Source organism: Lissotriton vulgaris, chromosome 2_1 (genome assembly GCF_964263255.1).
Source record: "Lissotriton vulgaris chromosome 2_1, aLisVul1.2, whole genome shotgun sequence".
In the NCBI taxonomy this organism is placed as follows: Eukaryota; Metazoa; Chordata; class Amphibia; order Caudata; family Salamandridae; genus Lissotriton; species Lissotriton vulgaris.
Window position 1 is genome coordinate 794,542,730 of NC_141687.1, and position 20,803 is coordinate 794,563,532.

Below are 20,803 nucleotides of genomic sequence, written 5' to 3' on the forward strand. Positions count from 1 at the left end.
GTGGCCCCATTAGTCTGGTAAGTACTATGTTGAGATTCCAGACTGGGGAAGGTGGTCTTCTTGGTGGAATGACTCTTTTGAGTCCTTCCATGAAAGCTTTAATTGCTGGTACTTTAAACAGGGAAAGATGTTGCCTGTTTTGTAGGTACGCCGCTATAGCTGCGAGATGAACTCTTATAGAGGTATATGCTAAGTTACATTGCTGCAAGTGTAGTAAATAGCAAATAATTTGTTTAGTGGATGCGTCCAGAGGGTTGATGTGCTTACTGTTACAGTATATAGCAAACCTTTTCCATTTTGCTGCATAGCATGCTCTGGTGGTAGGACGTCTTGCTTGTTTAATGATTTCCATACATTCTGGTGGTAAATTTAAATATCCAAACTCTATGACCTCAGGAGCCAGATCGCTAGGTTCAGTTGTTTGGGAACTGGGTGCATTATTTCTCCATGGTTCTGTGTAAGATGCATGGGTAATAATCTTAGCTTTTGATGTGGTACTTGTGAGAGTTGTAGCAGTGTGGTGAACCACGGCTGCCTTGCCCACGTGGGTGCCACTAGTATCATTGTCATTGAGTGTTGCTGCAGCTTCCGAACCAGTAACGGAATTAGTGGTAGAGGAGGGAACGCGTAAGCAAATTTGTTTGACCAATTTATCCATAGTGCATTGCCCTGGGACCGTTGGTGTGGGTACCTGGATGCGAAGTTTTTGCATTTTGCATTCTGATGATTGGCAAACAGATCTATCTCTGGTTGCCCCCATTTTTGGAAGAATGGCTGCAGTATTTGGTCGTGCAGCTCCCATTCGTGTACTTGTTCTGACTGTCTGCTTAGGATGTCTGCTATCTGATTTTGAACTCCTGGTAGGTGTTCTGCTAACAGATAGATCTTTTGAGGAATGGCCCATCTCCAAATGTCCTGTGCTAGTTTGGATAGTTGGAGAGAGTGTGTCCCCCCCTGTTTTTGAATATAATACATTGCAGTCATGTTGTCTGTTCTGATCAGGACTGCCTTGCCTGTAATTTGCATTTGGAAAGCTTTTAGTGCTAGAAATACTGCTAATAGTTCTAGGTAGTTGATGTGCAGTTTCTTTTGCTGCACACTCCACTTCCCCTGCACTGTGTATTTGTCCATATGCGCTCCCCATCCTGAGAGCGATGCGTCCGCTGTTATTATCACTTGTGGAATTGGCTCTAGGAACGACCGTCCCTTGGAAATGTTTTCCGTGTTCCACCACTTCAGAGAGCGATACGTCCGGTCGTTTACCAACACCAGATCTGTAATCTGAACTTGAGCCTGATTCCACTGTGTCGCTAGACACTCCTGTAGTGGACGCATTTGTAGTCTGGCATGTGGTATTAGCAGTATGCAGGAGGACATCATGCCTAATAGTTGCATAAACACTCGTGCTGGTAGTGAGTGTTGTGGTTGAAATCTTTGTATTAACCCGACCATTGTTTGTATCCTGATTGGGTTGGGGTATGCTATTGCCTTTTCTGTGTTTATTGTAGCCCCCAGGTATTGCTGAATCTGGTTTGGTTGCAGGTGTGATTTTTTGTAGTTCACCGTGAACCCTAGGTGGTGCAGCAATTGAATTGTCTTCTGTGTGTTGTGAAGACATTCTTCTTTTGACTTGGCCTTTATTAGCCAATCGTCCAAGTATGGGAAGACATGTATTTGTTGTCTTCTTAGGTGTGCTGCCACCACAGCTAGGCATTTTGTGAAAACTCTCGGTGCTGTTGTGACACCGAACGGAAGGACTTTGAACTGATAGTGTTGTCCTTCTAATACAAACCTTAGGTATTTTCTGTGGGCTTTGTGAATTGGGATATGAAAGTAAGCGTCTTTTAGATCCAGTGTAGAAAGAAAGTCCCCTTTCTTCAGTAAATGGAGTACTTGTTGGAGCGTGACCATGTGGAAATGCTCCGAATTTATGTAAGCATTGAGAGGTCTGAGGTCTAATATTGGTCTTAGGGACCCGTCCTTTTTGGGGATCAGGAAGTATAGAGAGTATACTCCTGTTCCTTGTTGATCTTTTGGGACCTTCTCTATTGCATGCTTTTGTAGAAGTGCTAGTACTTCTTCTCTTAACAATGTCAGATGATCTTGACTCATTGGACGCTGTTTGGGGGGGATGTTTGGTGGGGTAGCTGTGAGTTCTAGGCAATAACCATGTTGGATAATTTGTCTCACCCACTTGTCTGATGTGATGTTCTCCCAGACAGGTAGGAACTGTGATAGACGTCCCCCGACCGGTGTTATGTGGTCTGGGGGGAGTTCTATGAAGTCACTGTTTTGGTGTTGAGGCGTTGCGGCTGTTATTATTTCCGCGGCCTCTACCCTTGTTGTTGTTACCTCTGTAACTGCCTCTTGAATTACCTCTGGGTGATGTTGGTGTGAAAGAGGTGGATTGCTGATTTGTTCCTGTATTCTTTGAGCCCCCTCTATAGGTGGATCTACGAAAGGAACCTCTTTGTGTTGGCTGTTGCAATGCTCCCACTGACTTAGCCGTTTCTGTATCTTTTTTCATTTTTTCTAAGGTCTCATCTGTGCTTGAACCAAACAGTGTCTTTTGATCAAATGGTTTGTTTAGTAGGGCCGTTTGTACTTCCTGTTTGAATCCTGAGATTCTAAGCCATGCATGTCTCCTTAACATGACACTGGTGTTGATAGATCTTGCTGCAGTGTCTGCTGCGTCTAGGGCGCACTTAATGGAAGTATTAGTTATTATTTTACCTTCCTGTATTAACTGATCTGCCTTTTTCTGATGTTCTTTGGGGAGATGTGTGATGAGTTTTTCTAATTCATCATAATGTGCCCTATCATAACGTGCGAGTAGTGCCTGTGTATTGGCTATACGCCAGCTATTTGCCGCCTGTGATGCTACTCTTTTGCCTGATGCATCTATTAATTTTGACTCTTTATCAGGTGGAGGAGCCTCTCCTGTAGATAATGAGTTTGCTCTTTTACGAGCGTTTGAGACCACCAGCGAGTCTAGAGGTACATGCCCTTTAATAAATATTGGATCCTTTGGAGCCGCCTTATATTTTTTATCAATTCTTGGGTTTAACACCCTAGCCCTCACTGGGTCTTTGAATATTTCTTCTGTGTGACTGAGAAGACCCTTCAACATAGGAAGAGTACCTGATGTTCTTTGTGCATTAGGTAGCGTCTCTAACAGGAAATCCTCTATTTGAGGTTCTGTATGTATATCTACTTTATGGTATTTTGCTGCCCTATTAATGAGCTGCACAAACCCTGTGTTATCATCAGGTGGTGAAGGCTTTGAGGGATATAACTCAGGGTCGTTGTCTTCATCTGACCCTACGTCATAATTTTCCCATGGGTCATCCTCATTTGGGATGGTTTTGTCATCCCCTTGAGGTTCTCCCTCCCCCAGATCACTGTCTACATCAGACTGAGGTGTAGATGGTCTTGGTGTGGAAGGTGTAGGAATATTTGGCCGAGTGTGAGGAATAGGAGAAGAGGGTGTGACTTTAGGTCGAGGAGAAGCAGGAGGAGTTATATTTGTCCCCATTGTTCTCTTTTTTGAAGGAAGAGATTTATCTTCTGTCTGTTCATTCTTTCTCTTCTTCGTGACTACTTTGCCAGTTTGCGGATCGATAAACAAGATCTTTTGTTTGGGATCTGTCTGTTGCTCCTGAATCGGTACCGAAGGTCCTGGTTCCGAAAGGTGCTTATGTTTTCGATCGTCAGTGTTTGGTGTTTTCGGCACCGAATGTCTACTCGATTCCGACTTCCTGGGTATCGAGTGAATCTTGGACGACGAATCATATTTATGTTTCGACTTGGAATAATTCGATACCGAGCTTTCCCTTGTATGTAGCCTCGGTGCCGAAGTCGATGTCGCCCTTTTCTCGGATCCGACATGGTGGGAGTCCGAGTGTTTTGGTTTCAGTTTCGGTTTTGTTGCCGGGCCCGAGGGCGGGGCGTCGGAAACTTTTTTCTGCGGTTTGACCGGGCCCGAAGGCGGGGTCGTTACCGCACGGGGTCGGTTTTTCGGTAAGGGGACGTCGTCACTCACGGTTTGTTGCTCGATGAGTTCTTCAACCTCCGACTGGTCCACTTCCGACCCCGACTGATCCGCTTCTTCCTCAATTTGCTCGTCTCCGAACAGCTCCGGGATCGCCTCCGACTGCATTCTGGAAACCTCGTGTCTTCGAGCTCGACAATTTCTAATCGTTAGCTTGGAGGAGAATGCTGCGCAGGCTTCGCAGTCCCTGGATTCGTGTTCAGGCGATAGACAGAGGTTGCACACCTCGTGTAGGTCCTTGTGTGGGAACTTAGCACCACACGTTGGACATTTTTTGAATGGAGTCCTTTCCATGGACTCCGGGCTTGACTGCGTCGAGAAAGGCCTCCTGTTCGTCGACGTAGATCCAAGTTTTTTCTCTTCGATTTTGAATTTGCAACGCGTCGGAATGGAAATGAAACGCGTTCGATAACAATACCGTCGAATTGGAAAGGGAATACGCGCCGATAAATCACTTTTCTCTGAAGTTGATCTGGAGCGTCTCGATCCTCATCCGAACCCGATGGCGGAAAAAAACAATCTAAGGATGGAGCCGATGCCCATGCGCACTACCAACCAAGGGAGGAGTCACCAAGATACAAAAGACTCTCCAAGAGAAAAACAAAGTGCAATCATCCGAGCCCAACACCAGATGGCGATCTATTCATAATGTACCATCTGCAGCCCATATGCCTCGAACATAGACTTCCTGGCAGTGCTCTCTAGAAGAGAAGGTAGAAGGAAGGGATCCTTACCACATACTTGGCGGGTATGACTTAAAAACATATAACTTTTGGAAAGAAGCAACAAATATGAGAAGAGATGCTTTAGCACTCATCTCTCCCTTTGGACCTAAAGATATACCTACTGAATGATCCATTTAAGAATGTTTACTCATTTAGCCGGTCTCAAAAGCTCATTAACAACACAGTTATGACTATTGGTAGCTAAGCAGTCCACAGCCTCACTCTCTGGTGAGGCCATTTTTAACCTGCTTGTATTACTTAGTAGTATGTGGAGTACGTAAGTGTTAGATCTGACAGTCTTAGGTTGGTTTTCCCCCAAATGTTTTGGCGGAATTCGTTTTTGTTGGCCTTAGGACTCTACACTTTACCACTGGTAACCATTGTGAAAGTGCTTTTATTCACTCCTTTAAGCACGGTAAAATTGGCCTACGCACAATTTATACGTTTAAATTACTTATAAGTCCATACTAAAGTGGTACACCATGTACCTAGGGCCTGTAAATTAAATGCTAGTAGTCGACCTGCCGCACTTATTTCACCCACTTAAGTGGCCTTTCAAAATATATCTCAGGCCTGCCATTGCAGCCTCTATGCAGTTTTAAACTTCCAATTCGGCCTGTCACAGTAAATCATTCGCCAGGCCTAAAACTCCCTTTTTGGTGGGCGGAGCTTGCCGCAGCACAGGATGGCCGCGTAGAGCTCCGTGAGCCGTCAGCACTCCATAACAGTTATCCTGACAATCGATGCATCTGTCTTAGTAAAATTGCCTGGAAATATTACAGCGGGGGAGGCCCGCTTTTGAAACAAATCAGCCCCCTGGGAGCGGCCGGAGATGGTCGCGAAGCCTGCACGTACGGGTGAGGGACGGAGAAGGCTGTGAGTGCATCGGGCCGATATCCGTTACTGCGGACTGCTGCTGGGAGCGGCGCTCGCCTTCACCACCTGGCCCCTCTGACTCCGCATAGGCCCTTGTAATTCCCAGCTGAGGACCCCAAATTGACTGCTGCTTGCCTGGCCCAGAGGGCTGTGCCGGCCCATTGCTGGCTCCTGGCCTTGCCACGGCTCCCGATCTGAAGGCACTGACGTGCAGCCTGGAATGCCGCTCTGGTAGATTGACATGCGGCGGAACTGCTGCGGGCCTTGGACAATCCCTGCCTGGAATCCCTGAGGGCGTTCCAACCGAAAGGCGAGGGGCGAGCGCCCACACCACAGCTGCTCGCTGCCCGGGGGCGAGTTGTGTTCCCTGGTGCTGGAGGAGCCTAGACGGGGCGGCTGTCCTACTGACGATGTGAGCCTCGTACCAACACCGTCTGCCTGCTGCTCGCTGAGCCCCATTGACCAACAATAGCACGACCAGCAAGTGCAGCCTTCACAGTAACTGGAGGGGGTGCTGTTCTCCCCTCTCCACATAACTGCCCTCCTGGTGTGCCTCGCAAAGGTCTGGATCTGCCTGCTGGTCTGCGGGAAGGGACTTGCTGCCTGTCTGCCAGCATTCCACCGAGGCCAAATATCAGACCCTGCAGCTGTGGGCACTGGAGCTCTAGATTAAAGGTGGGGGCCCAGTCATATCTTGCTCTCCTGGTGCGCGGACATCGTTTGGCCGGAGGTGCGTTTCTGGTGTACGGGGTGGCTGTGGGTGCATTGCTACTACACTCCAGGTAGCTCTAGCGGAGATTGAAATCCCCCCCCCCCCCTTCTAAGTATACCATGGAGATCGCGTGAGACTGCGCTAACCAACGCTGTTGATCTATTGATCTATTGACTTCCCACACTGAGTGCCCCTTGACCATCACTCGCGGGACACCTCGGAACAACCCTAGTGCACGGCTCTGGCGATAGCTCCTGGCTCCCCTACATAACCCTGGTGAACGGACTGGTCTACCCTATTCGCCCCCGCATGCAATCGCCATCATGGGCAGAGTGGACAGGACTCAGACTAAGCTCCCATTTGACACCAAGAGCACCAGGGATAGAGGGACGGATGGGGCCCGATCAGCGGACAGCAGGGTGGATAGCCCTGAGGAGGGCGAGGTGAAACAAATGTTCGCAGTGATCCAGAATGATCGGAAGATTGACTCCCTGGTGTTCCGCATGTACAGGATATCAGAACGGCTAGATAAACATGCTAAACGCCTTGACATGACCAAAGACAGATTAACGGAGGCTCAGACGGAGACAGACTTTGCACAGTGACAAATGGCCAAATCCCTCGCAGCGTTGCAGGACAAAGCCGACGATTTGGAGGCCCGTTCCCGTCGCAGCAATATTCGTGTAACGGGCCTTCCGGAATCCACTCCTATGGGAATACAGAACTATTCATTGAAAATCTACTTGTCACTGTAATAGGCCGCAAAACTTTTTCGGATATATTTGTAGTGGAGCCAGCTCATCGGTCACTGGGCCCGCGGCCTGTCACTGGGGCTCAGCAATGCCCGGTAATAGCCAACTACAGAGACCGCGATTCGGCCTTGCGGCAAGCCAGAGAGATGGGAGATCTTCGCTATGAGGGCGCGGCGATCTCTCTCTATCCGGACTTCACTGCTTGAGTGCAGGAAGCGAGACGTCAATTCAACCCCTTCAAATGCCAACTTCGTGACTACAAAATCGTATATGCCATGCTGTATCTGGCCAAGTTGAAGGTACACCTGGACTAATCCACTCGCATCTTCACTGACCCGAAGGCGCTGCAAAAAGTACTAAAAGGACTACTTAAGAAGACACAATGCGAGGCTGTGCAGGGAGGTTCGGGAAGCGGTGCTGGGGGCATTGCAGGGGTCCTCCCTTGATAACAATTACTAGACAGTCGGTTCTGTGTGGGTCCCGGTTACTGTCATGAACCACACGATTTTCGCATTAATAGTACGTACTCACTTATATGTGCCTGTGCCATGGTTACTGTTTCCCGGCGGCACAACTGGACATAAACGGTGTGATGGCATGGGACAACGTCAGTCTGTACTTACCGCAAGTATCCGAGAACTGCATGTGGTGTTGACTTAGGGGGCAGTTACATTGTGATATTGACTGATGATGAGCTCGGCTGTATTTAGATGTTGTCCTTGGTGGGGCGACTCATTGATCGTAGATCACTGCATTCAGAGATTGCATCCCTTGCGGGGCCAGTTAAATGTTTGCTAAAGTTGATTGTCATGCTATGTTTATTGCAAAGTGGAGTTAAGCTGACGGTTACTCGTAGCACTGGGTAACATCCGCCCCTGCGTGTTACCCACTATATGGCTAATTGCCATAGATTTCTCAGGGTGGGGGAGGGGGGTTGAAAAATCGACTATGCTTTGTTGGGGTTAGCATGGGGTGGGAGGGGGGTTGTGGTTTTATTAAGTTTAATTCAATTGAGTGGTTTTATTTTTTCCTTGGTTGTTAGGGACAAGGTGGAGCGATGCACACACTCTGGACAGACAGGACGAACACACTGTAATCTTGACACATCTTCCAAGTTGAGTTGGATAGTGTCCAACGCTGTCACTTACATATTTGATCACCATGGACACGGAAAATAGATTGAAATTTCTGACCTGGAACGTCAGGGGCCTTAATGATCAGCGAAAAATTAGGAAGGTTCTGTCATACCTCACTAGACATAGGGTTGATAAAGCCCTTCTGCAGGAGACTCATCTCCTGGTGTCAAGTTTCCCGCGGGTGCGCAGCAGGATCCGTGGCACGTTCCATGCTGCAGGTTTCACTACACATGCTCGGGGGGTTCTCACTTGGATCAACTCCACAGACCGCCTCATCCTTGAGGAGTTACACACTTATACTGACAGCAGATATGTGGTGTCTCAGTGCAGTGGGAATGGAGCGGAATATATCATATTCAATGTGTATGGCCCTAACCATGAATGTCTGCAGTTCTATCACAACCTCCTCACTTTAGCACGCCAGATACCCAATGTCCCACGGATTTGGGGGAGGGGAGACTTTAATTGCGTCCATGACCCGGACTTGGACCGATCGAGCCCCCCCACCCCCGAGACACATATCACAATCGGCCACTGCTATTCTAAATGCCCTTACGGAGCTGAGTATTGTGGACGTCTGGCGCTCATGTTCAGCTGCTCAGGGAGGTTACACACACTTCTCAGGCCCTCATAATCTCAATACAGGGATAGATTACTGGTTCCTAATGGGCTCCCTCAGAGGCGCAATACAGGAACGTGAAGTCATGCCACAGACTTATTCAAACCACTCTCCTGTGCTGCTAACAATGGCCACTTCTATTGAACGCCCTCCTCCATTCTCATGACGCTTCCCCCACCTACGCACTATTAGATGAAGCCTTAAGGGTGGAACTATTGGAGGCTATGGAAATCTTCTGCGCTGTTAATCTGGGATCCGTCCCACACTTTACCACAGTTTGGGAGACTTTTAAGTTCTATGTTCGGAGAATGGCAATCTCTAAACAGTCAGGAGTACTAAAATCAACAAGGAAACAGTTGGAACAAACCCTGACACAGCTGGACAGAAGGTCACACGACACTAATGACCCCACATTACTAACCACCATTAAGACAACACTAGAGGAATACCATGCTGAGGCGGACAGAGAGTTCAAACTCCTGGGGAAATACACAATAGGAAGGTCGTACGGGGAGGGGAAACGCCCCGGCCTAGTCCTGGCAAGTCTCATGAAAGAGCGTCGTGCTGCCCAGCACCCCATTGAATTAGCCAAAGATAACGGTGACCCGACTATTGACTCGGCTGAAGTTGTAGAGTGTTTCCTGCAAAATTACGCTGATCTATACAAGTCCATGTTGTGCAACACGTCCTCCAAGATACTGGAATACTTAGAACATATTAAGCTGCCCAGGTTGCTGGATGCCCACAGGAAATATCTGGTGCGTCCCCCTGAGGCGTGGGAGATCCATGCTGCCCTTGCCACAATGCGCTCTGGTAGTGCGCTGGGACAAGATGGCCTTACTGTGGGATTCTATAAGGAATTTAAGGACCTCCTTACCCCACACCTACTAACTCTATTCGAGGAAATGGCGGAGGAGGGCACTATGCTCCCCAAGATGCGTGAGGCTCTACTGGTGGTACTTTTAAAACCCGGGAATCCCCCGCAACAATGTTCCTCTTGCAGGCCGCTTTCACTTTTAAATGTAGACACCAAGATTTTTGCTTAAGTGCTGGCAAATAGGCTGGCCCCTCTACTGCCAACCCTCGTTGGAGCAGAACAAGCAGACTTTATACCCGGCCGCTTACTTACCCATAATCTACGCAGTGTTTGGTGCAATCCAGCATACCAAGCCAGCCACCAAGGCAGCCACAATATTTCGGGACGCTGAAAAAGCGTTTGACTCAGTTGAGTGGAGCTTTATGCAGCTAACCCTAAAACTAATGGGGTTGGGGAGCGTCTTTTTGAGTCTGATAGGCACTTTATACCGGAACCCTACAACCGGCGTGCCGGTGGGCGACTGGGTTACCGACCCCTTTACCATCTCCAGAGGTACCCGGCAGAGTTGCCCTCTTTCCCCTCTTCTATACGCCTTGGTGACTGAACCATTAGCTTGTGTGCTGCGCAAATACAATACAAAAAGGGGTGGTGATGGACGGAGCATCTGAATCAATCAAACACTCACACCCAGTCAAAAGATCTGGGTTTAATCTATCACCGTTCTTTAGCCCACTCTGCCACCCCAGTTCAGACATGGCTATATGCAAATCAGTCTGACCCTGTGCCTCATGGGAATAGTCCAGCCCGAACTGCCAAGCCATGTCTTCCCTGGACCAGAAACAAGCTTCCGAGGACCCGTTTCCGGCATTCCAGCCGTCTTCAGCCCGGCTTGCTTGAATCCAGTGGCAAAGTGAGCAAGGGACTCACGTCTGAGCATACCCTGCCACACTTATGGCGGCCAAAAGCGGTACAAAAGGGGGTGGTGATGGACGGAGCATCTGAATCAATCAAACACTCACACCCAGTCAAAAGATCTGGGTTTAATCCATCACCGTTCTTTAGCCCACTCTGCCACCCCAGTTCAGACATGGCTATATGCAAATCAGTCTGACCCTGTGCCTCATGGGAACAGTCCAGCCCGAACTGCCAAGCCATGTCTTCCCTGGACTGGAAACAAGCTTCCGAGGACCGGTTCCTGGCATTCCAGCCGTCTTCAGCCCGGCTTGCTTGAATCCAGTGGCAAAGTGAGCAAGGGACTCAAGTCTGAGCATACCCTGCCACACTTATGGCAGCCAAAAGCGGTTCAAAAGGGGGTGGTGATGGACGGAGCATCTTAATGAATCAAACACTCACACCCAGTCAAAAGATCTGGGTTTAATCCATCACCGTTTTTTAGCCCACTCTGCCACCCCAGTTCAGACATGGCTATTTGCAAATCAGTCTGACCCTGTGCCTCATGGGAACAGTCCAGCCCGAACTGCCAAGCCATGTCTTCCCTGGGCCGGAAACAAGCTTCCGAGGACCGGTTTCTGGCATTCCAGAAATTGCTTTTGCCAGACAGGAAAATATTGGTTTCAATATACTAGAAACAATTTAAAGAGATTTTATTCTCGTAAACAATTTTCTCATGCAAACTGCACATAAAATGAAACTGTACAGTTTGTGAAATGACAAATGCAGAGATTCAAATTTCAAAGCACGTTGCATGACAGATGTAATAAAATGTAAATCATGGCCATTTAACAACCCGTTTGCTTTCTTGGCTGAACACAGGTGAAACTATCAAGAATGTGTTCTACCCTCATGATGAAGTGCTTTAATTGCTTTCATTTTTCTTACACTTAGAATATATCATTGTTTTTACAGGTGCAATAGCTTTTCATTTTTCCAGAAACAAGTCTGAACTTTAATTATATAAATACGGTTCACAGAAACATTTTTTATATACTGTTTTGACAATGAATAATTTATCCATTTAGGTTTAACAAAACCATAAGATTACAATGAAAATACATTTACAACGTTCTCCACATAATTAATTTTTTTCTACTTTTGGGGGCATTGGTATGCTAGACAATGTGCAGTACACTGCTATTGTTGGTCGCTTATCTTAATAGGCATTAGCTCCAAAAATGAAATAAAACGATTTATATGGAAATAAATCTGCAAATCAGAGCAGAAAGTAACTCAGTTAAAACCCCATTTTGTTTACGCCCCGAACATTAACACAGTTTTTAATCGACTTGAAATATTATAAACCTCTTTGTTCACAGGGAGGTTTTATATGTACAATACGTTATGCTTCTTTGACCAATTCTACTAAAAAAGGATCTTTCACATCGAAACTTGTCCCCATACGAAAGCAATGGCACTAAGATCTTGGTAAATAAATAATATCACAGAAAGTAACACAACCTGTGAAAACCTATTGATGATGTACTCAGGTGGTCTACAGCTTAATATTTACACAGTCAAAGCCACCTGGAAGCTAAAGGTTGCTATTGTTTCAGCTATCTTGCTATTGTACACACTAGAAACACAAATCCAGCGTAGTTTACAACTCATCTATTTCAAATATTGCATTTTGAACACGAGTGCAGAACCAGAATAGATAATGGCACATTTTGTGGACTCAATATCATACAAATGATTGGATATTGAGAAAGTGTACCTACAATCATTTTTATCTTCTCAACCCAACTACATCATGGAATGTTAGTCATCAAGGTATGCACAGTAAATAACATCTTAAGTTGCAATCAACTATGAGCCAGCATCACATTGAAGGCATCTTTAAACATTCAAGCATTAGGTACTGGCATAATCTACACAACCATTCACGCATACACACACACACACACACACACATTATTATTTTTACATTGCTTCCAAGTTAGATAGTGAATTTTCCTGCACAAGAAAGGTATCAAAATTCTGCTACTAAAAGATGACAGTGCTTACACGAGAATTAAGTACAAGATAGCTTGCAAATACAAGACACTGACAAAACTACGTTTTGAGTTGCCAGAAGTGTTCCTGCTTCTTTCAGCAGTAGGACGTTTCATTTAGGTAAACACTCTATCACCTGTGAGCAAGACGGTAAAAAACATCCAGTACAGTAACGCGGACAAGCTACTCTACATTTCATATTAGCCCTGCATTGTACAATATCTGATTACTAACTGTATTAGTCTAACATAATGTATGTCGCCTTCTCAATAATCTTCCATTTTTGACAATGGCCCCCACTTTTAAAAAATGTAAATCGTGTCTACATTAAATCCAGCTTAAAATGTAGTTTAGATGCATGTGAAATACAACAAACGTGTGATACATGTCTGTCCAAATGGTATATCTGTATACCAAATGCAAAATTACATAAAAAAGGTAGCAAGTAAAAAAATACATTAGACAACACAAATCAAACATACTCTTCCAATATTTTCCTTTCATAATGTGCAAAGTAATAAAAGGCAAAACGATTAAAAGCAAATTGACTGTTACCGCCACTTTGTCTTGCTTAGTGCTTCATGACCATATAAAGTGTCAAAAGAAATCATGCAGACCTTTGGTATAAATGTCACAAAAAGAATCAAGCTGAGATTGAAAAATTCAACTCCTGTTTTCCTTTAAAACAATAATAACTAATTACAAATGAAATAATCCACAGTATACACAAAATTTACAGAAAATAACTAGCAAATCATGTGTTAAAGATCTGATGAATAAGTCTTTTCAGGCCGACGAAGAAAAGTGACTTTTTTCCTACCTTCGTAATGTTAAATATTGAAATGTAAATTAAGTGCTGCTTTCTTCAAAACAATCAACTTTTAACAATGACTCTTTCTTCGGCAGAGACTTGTCTTTTCTCAAATCTCTGTTAGTAAGTCCATTCCTAAGAACTGATGAAATATGTATGTTCTAATCAACTCCCAGAAGACTGTGACTGGGAAGATGGGGAACCCATTGTGATCTGTGATAGGATTGGTTCTGTGCTCTGGTCTGCCAGCTGAGTAAGAACTGACGTTGCTACTGCTTCTGCCATTGAAGTTGAACTGACTCCATTTGAAGTGCTGACAGAACTGTGCTGAATAGCTTCTGTAAGTGGGCTGCTAGGCATGGAAATATCTTCTGAACTGTCATCCTTTTCAGAAGCTGAAAAATAGAATACCAATTCATCTGTTACAGGGAATACACCAGAGTTCTCTTTGATAACACTTTACAGCCAGAAACCAAACCTTGGATATTTTGTTTATGAAAACAAAATCTACCAACCAGTTTATGAATTTATGTACAGTAAGAACGAGTTATTTACCTTCGGTAATGATGTATCTGGTGGAGACATAGTATAACCACAGATTCCTTAACTTAGAATATCCCCAGGCATCAGACTGGATCCGGAAAACTTTGCGCGCCGGGTGGCAGCGCCGCCCGGCTCCGCCCTGATGTCGTCTACGGACATGACGTCAGTGGCGCCATATATGCCTCTCCTGGCACACTGATGTCAATTTTCGTTGGAGAAACCTTTCCGCGTCAGAACGCGGAGCCATCAGCAAAAAACTGTGAGAATATGGGAACAGTGTGCAAAAACAATGAAAAATAAAAGAAATTGACAGGCGAGACAGAGCAGAGCTCTGAAGAGCCACCCCACAAGAGGGCAGGCTCAATCAATGTTAAAGGAAGACAAGGTTGTGGAAAAAAACAGCCTGGCAGAGGAAAGTAAAACTGTGAAGAACAAGTCCGGAACACTAGCGTAAGAAGAGTGTACCACAAGACGTCACCAGAAGAAGACGTTGCAATCTCCATTACAGACCCATAATTGGACATAGCCAATAGTCCTGAAGGAAAAGCCCGCAGAGGCAGCAACAACCACAAGGCCATGTAGAAGGGGAAAGCGGAATGACGGGAAAAAGCGTGAATAGATTTCACACCATACAATCTAGGTCTAGAGCTGGAAGGAACATATAATGTATTAACAATCCGCCTAATTTCAGAGAATGGCAGGAAGCAGCAGAGAATTCCAAAAAGTATGCCTCACGACCTAAATAGTATTACTTTCTATTTCACAACACATTTCATTCTGGGCTATTAAACCAGGAAAACAATGACATATTGCAACATAATCATTTCAACTTTATTTATTTTTACTATGTCTTAATTCATTTACTTAGTTAATTTATAGTCTTTATAAAAAATACATATTCATATTCTATACAAAAAAGGTTTTTTAAATACAGACCTGCGCTAGCAGAGGCGAAAAGCCGGCAACCACAATCATCCCGCCACCTATATTCCCTGGTGGGAGGTAACAATGGCAAAGATGGTGAAGACTGCAAATATAAAGCTGCCTGAATAACCAGGCCCTGAGCAGTCAGGTGAAGAGAAAAACAGAGAGGATCACCCGGAGCAGGTCGGTGCGGCGAGCAATAGCACGCTCAACGGGGTCACCAGAAGATGGCATTGACAAAGTGCCATGGAGGTAGTCAAGTAACGAATCCCCGAAGGGCAGCAAAGGTTCAACCTCAATAGACTCCAAATGGAGTAGATCCAAGAAAGGATCAGAAAGCAAAGGCACCATAGGAGGCTGAAAGCTAAGCACAGCAGCCGCCCCATGAATAGCGTGTGCGAACGCAGCACTAGGTTCATTTGCCATCCATGTAGGTGATAACAAACTGTCAGTAGGAGACTGTTGAAGGCTAATCCTACCACTGGACATGATGAGGGTAGGAGCCGGAGACTGACCCGAAGGCCAGGTGACACAGGGTACTTGCACCCTGGCCCCTTCATCAAGGGAGTCCAGGGAAGCATCAGGTTCCATATGAGATGGTGTAAATTAAATTAACGACTTCGACGAACGTCACAGTGATCTATTGATGCCCGTGGAGTCGGGGGAAGCAACCACCAAGAGAGTCAGACTTGACACCGGTCCAGATGTCGATTGATGTTGTATCGGAGTCGACTGGATGTCGACGACCTCCACAGGGGACTCGACCTGGACGCGGATCCCACAGCAAGAGATGCCGGAGCCGGAGTCGAGCCTGGGGTGGTACCCGGTGTCGACCAGGGCATCGTCGGAGGCGCAGGAAGCCGCACAGGGCTATATGCTGACTGACGGGGTTGGCTGGGCCCTGGCTTAGTGGTGTCACGTCGGCTCCGGAATCAGAGTCGACACACACAGCAGGTGCCGGGGAAACGTCTGCAGACGAGGACCCGGCATGAGTGCTTGCAATCTCTGTGGGACCCGGAGGTGCACCAGGGAGAGGGGGCGACTCGAAACAATCCTGTAGTGTCTTACAACAGGCCTCCCTTTGGGCACGTATTGCCCCAACACCTGGAAAAGATGGATCCAGAGGGTGAGGCTGCCGTTTGCCCGTACCCAGCTCAGTGCGAGAGGAATGGGCGGCAGCGGCACAGGCAGCAGAAGAAGAACTCCGTAAGTGCTTACGCTTATGTGTTGTCGCACGGCAGTTGCGGGAGCGACCTCGGGAACTAGCCCGATCCCGAGAAGAGGAGTGGGGACAGGAGGGAGCCAGACCGGACAGCCGTGCAGCCAACAATTTCATGCAACGCTCCCTCAAGGACCTAGGCATCATGCGCCGACAGTCGTCACAGTCCTTAGAGTTGTGGTGCACGCCGAGGCAGCACACACAAATGAGGTGCTGGTCAATGCCCGACATCTGACGTGCACAGCCTTCACAAGCCTTAAAGCCGGAAGGCATTGCACACTGTTCCACCCGCCACCGAAGGCGCCGAGAAGGCCCAAAAACTAGGCCATGGAACTGCTGTATTTCCAGGATCCGTGCTCGGACACGGAAAAGAAGAAAACTGATGTCAGGACGCCGGGAGAGGCATATATGGCTCCACTGACGTCATGTCCGTGGACGACGTCAGGGCGGAGCCGGGCGCCGCCGACCCCGGCGCGCAGAGGTGCTGCTGCGGGAAAGTTTTCCGGATCCAGTCTGATGCCTGGGGATATTCTAAGTTAAGGAATCTGCGGCTAGACGTCTCTATCAGATATTTACTTTAAAAAGTGAAGATGATTCAGTTGGCAAGGTATCATGCTGTAAGTTATCTGATATTTATTTCTGAGAATTACCAGCACAGCCTCTGGCGTGCAGGAAATGAGATGATTAAACAATACAACTACCAGAAAAGGTGGTAGGAAAGTAAAGTGTTTAAGTGTGTGGAAAAAATTAATGACCTTTGATTGCAATATTTCTGGTGGATAAATAATCTTACTCCAGATTTAACACTTCAGAAATATCCCTCACCTCGTTTCCTCCAGCAATAGCTTTTGAGTACTGCCAGGTGGTTTCACTAACAACTCCACTCACCACATGAGCAGACAAAGGAGTGTCTTAGGCACCAACTAGCGCGCTGGCATTAGTTTCTGGTACTTTTTCCGAGCCCCACAGAGGCATGCAGTAAAAATCAAGGGAGCATCAATGGCAGCAACAAAATCAAAATGTAAAATGTAAAATATTTACAAATCTGGGGATCTTATTACGCATAGAAGTAAAGTATTGGTGAGGGGCTTGGAAAGAAGGGCACTGAGGAATCTGTGGGAAGATTATGTATTCACCAGAAACAACATAAATATTTGTTAGTGACAGTAAGTTACTTTTTCTTCTCATACATCTTCCCTCAGATTCCCCTTCATATGAATGAGTTGTAAAGGAGTACTCATCACTGTGTGTCTACGCTGTGAGAAAGTAATGCTTGTCAAATGTATGCAGGAATGACCACAATATTGAGTAAGATGTCAGGCACCAGTGGAAGCAACCATGGCCCTACTAGTGGTAACAAATGCCCTCTGCAGGATCTTTTTTGGGTAAGTCGTAGCAGATCTTGACACAGAGGCTGACCAGTGAGAAACGATGTGCTTGGTCATCTCCTAGCCTTCTATTATTACTGCGAAGACCAAAATTAGCTGATCATGCACTGAATCATGCTGAGTGCAACTGATAGAACAGGACACATCACGTATGGGATTCAGCCTATATAAGCACTCCTCTACTGAGATGAGGAGGAAGGAATAAGGATCCAAGAGTAACAGACAGGCCCAAAGCAGACACCAGCTTGGGTAGGAAGGATGGGTAGGTACGAACAACCAACTTATGCTGATAGAAATATGTGAAAGGTGGATAACTTCCCTGATACTACGATTTAAAGTTACCGCCAGCAACATTAATGTCTTCAAAGTGAGAAGCATTGGTTTGAATGTGGAAGCTTCCTACCATACCACCTTCAATGTGAACAATTTTGTCTGACCTTAGAAGCTTGCTGGTTTGGGCCTGGTTAGTACTTGGATGGGAGACTAACTGGCAAATAAAAGTCAATGCAAGATTCAAATCTCACTGAGGAACACTGATTAGAGTGGGAAGATACAAACTTTTAAAACTTTGTAGAAAATGCAACACCGTAGGGGTCTAAACAGAGGCAGCTGGCCAGCAAATTACATGAATTGCAGCCATTGATAGGTCCTGTTAAGAAAAAGACAGAGAGAATCACAGGATGATAGACAATTGGGATTTAAAAGGGCCTAGGCTTCCAACTCACACCACTTAGCCATTATGTTTTAGCAACCTGCATAAATGGATTTCATAGCAGGTTTCCTGGCACCCAAGATGATGCCTGCAACTGGACAACTAGGCAAAATAATTCTAGCTGGCACTACTTAATCTGCACAAGTGCAGATACAGCATTTGGGGATTGGAGAGCGTGGCAATCCCACCGTTAGAGCAGGTCCACCCAGTGCTGGAGTGGAAGAGGTGACCAAAAGATGAATGCCAACAGATCAGTGCACCAGATCCTCCTTGCCAAATCCGAGAATCAATTGTGCTCAATCCTCTTGTACATTCTGCCTGACTATTGATCGTAGCAGAATTGGTGAAAACGCATAAAGAAGGCCATGAGACCAGGTGAACCTAAAGGGAATCATTCAAAGGGAAGTGTGTGGCCTACAACTAAGGATACATCCTGTTCTGAGCTAAGAGATCTACATATGGAGACCCCAATCTGGGAACAATCAGCTCCATCGCTTGGGGGTATAGTTTCCACCTGCAGTCCTCCAATCACAGGTGAATGACCACGCCCACTCTTTCACTGTGAGTACCTAGAAAAAGAGCCTATGAAAGGGGGTTTGACGTAAAGATTAACCCCTTCCGATGAGGTTTCCGGGACACATGCATTTTGTAAATCACAGTACAGGCCAACGTCAATGTTATAGTGGGTATGGAGGTTATCAGCCTCCAAGTCATCATCTTCTGGGCAACCATAACCATTATCAGACATTGCAAGCACATAGGAATTCAAATTAAAAATTGTTTCGTCCCAGCGAATCTCTGAGCCTTAGGAAGATGTTCTGACAAGGGTTCTTCATCAAAACATGCTTTCACTCTATCTTTTCCCCCAAGAATATTCTCCACCGACTTTGAAGGCTCTGCAGCCAGCACAGTCTATCCTGAGGGGGGGTCTATGTTGGTGTTGAAGGCTACCCTGAGGGCGTTGTCTATGTTGGTGTTGAAGGTTACCCTGAGGGCGTTGTCTATGTTGGTGTTGAAAGCTACACTGAGGGGGGTGTCTATGTTGGTGTTGAAGGAGCCAATGATCAAACAGGAGACACCGCCTTTACATGCTTCAGCCTATAAGCCTTTAGGTAAATAGCCTGAGGTGTAGCATTAGGAGGTGTTGGGTTTAGAGCTGTTGGAGTTGTCAAGTTTGCAGTATCAGGTTCACCCTTGGGGAGTAGCCCAGAGGCTACTGCATCAACAGATGGAGGTCCTTGACCTCTGCAGCCAATGAAGCCAGGAACTCCAGCCTCGTTTATATCAGGATTTTTTCTCTGATGATAAGAAATAGTTTGATATTGGGGAATGGCACTGGGACGGGACTCTAAACAGTCCCAGAAACAGGTCTGTTTTCTCAATGATGATGATTTTTCTGTCCTATGGTGCTATTCGTGGGAGGATATCTTTGAGACCTTTCATTGTAAGCAGACTTACATGATGGAAAAAAGGAATGCTTTGGCAAATCCCTGCACACTTGGCCATATATAGCTTGGCAACACAATCCATGATGGCTCTGGAGTGCACTGAAGAACAGCGGTAGCAGTTGCTTCAATTTATATGCCCAAACACCACATCATTTCATTTCAAGTGTCTCCAACAGAGACAGTTCCTTAAAGCATCTGCAAAAGGATTTTAATCCGGAGGAAACATTTGAGGTAGTTGCTGTCAAAAGGCTGAGAAACATTGTAGTGGCAAGAGAGCTCCATACCCATGTCTGAGGGATGCAAAAACAGAAATCGATGCTACTCTGTGTATACTACACAACCGCTATTAGTGGCCACTAATGTCCAAAATTACTTGCCAAAAAGTACTACAGTGCAACATCTGCCAACAATAGTTTTACAACCTCAAACTTCTAAACTATAAACAAAGGAACTTACCACAGCGTGAGTACACCTTCAATTCTCACATCCCTTTAGCCCTAGTTCAAACAACATGGTAGAGAGTGCTACTATTGTGCATAAGCAAGCCTTGACTGCAAAGGTCTTAAGTAATGTTGTACCCTGGCTAAATAGTCTATATAACACAAATCTAGCTTTAAAGAAGTTGCTAGAGAATGTATAGTTGAACGATACACCTTATGAGATATTGTTTGACATGAAGATGTATATGCAAGATCTTCTGGTAGGGGAGAATCCTCCTGATCAGTCATGCCTTGATCGCAGATTTATGCAACAAGGTCTGATTGAGGTGTAAGCAGTGGCAGACCCATGAATGTCTGGCTACTCGAGGTTAGTGAAATCTGGATAGTTGGAAGAGAATGCCTTTGATCCTGCCTGCAGGGAATGGTGTGCATGTCATTGTGGCTGAAGGAACAAGACTGGTGATCATACTACTGTTGCATGGAATTGAACAGAACAGGCAGTTTTGGGTGACTTGTTGAAGCCACATCATGTGGCCCATCCTCTAAATTCATCCAGTACTGCTATTAGGAATGCTGCAAGTTGTGCACCAGACAAAAATATCATAAATTGTGTCGCACTCAGAACAACCTCCAAATCAGGAGCAATGGGGTCCTACCATAGCTCAACAATCACTAAGTATA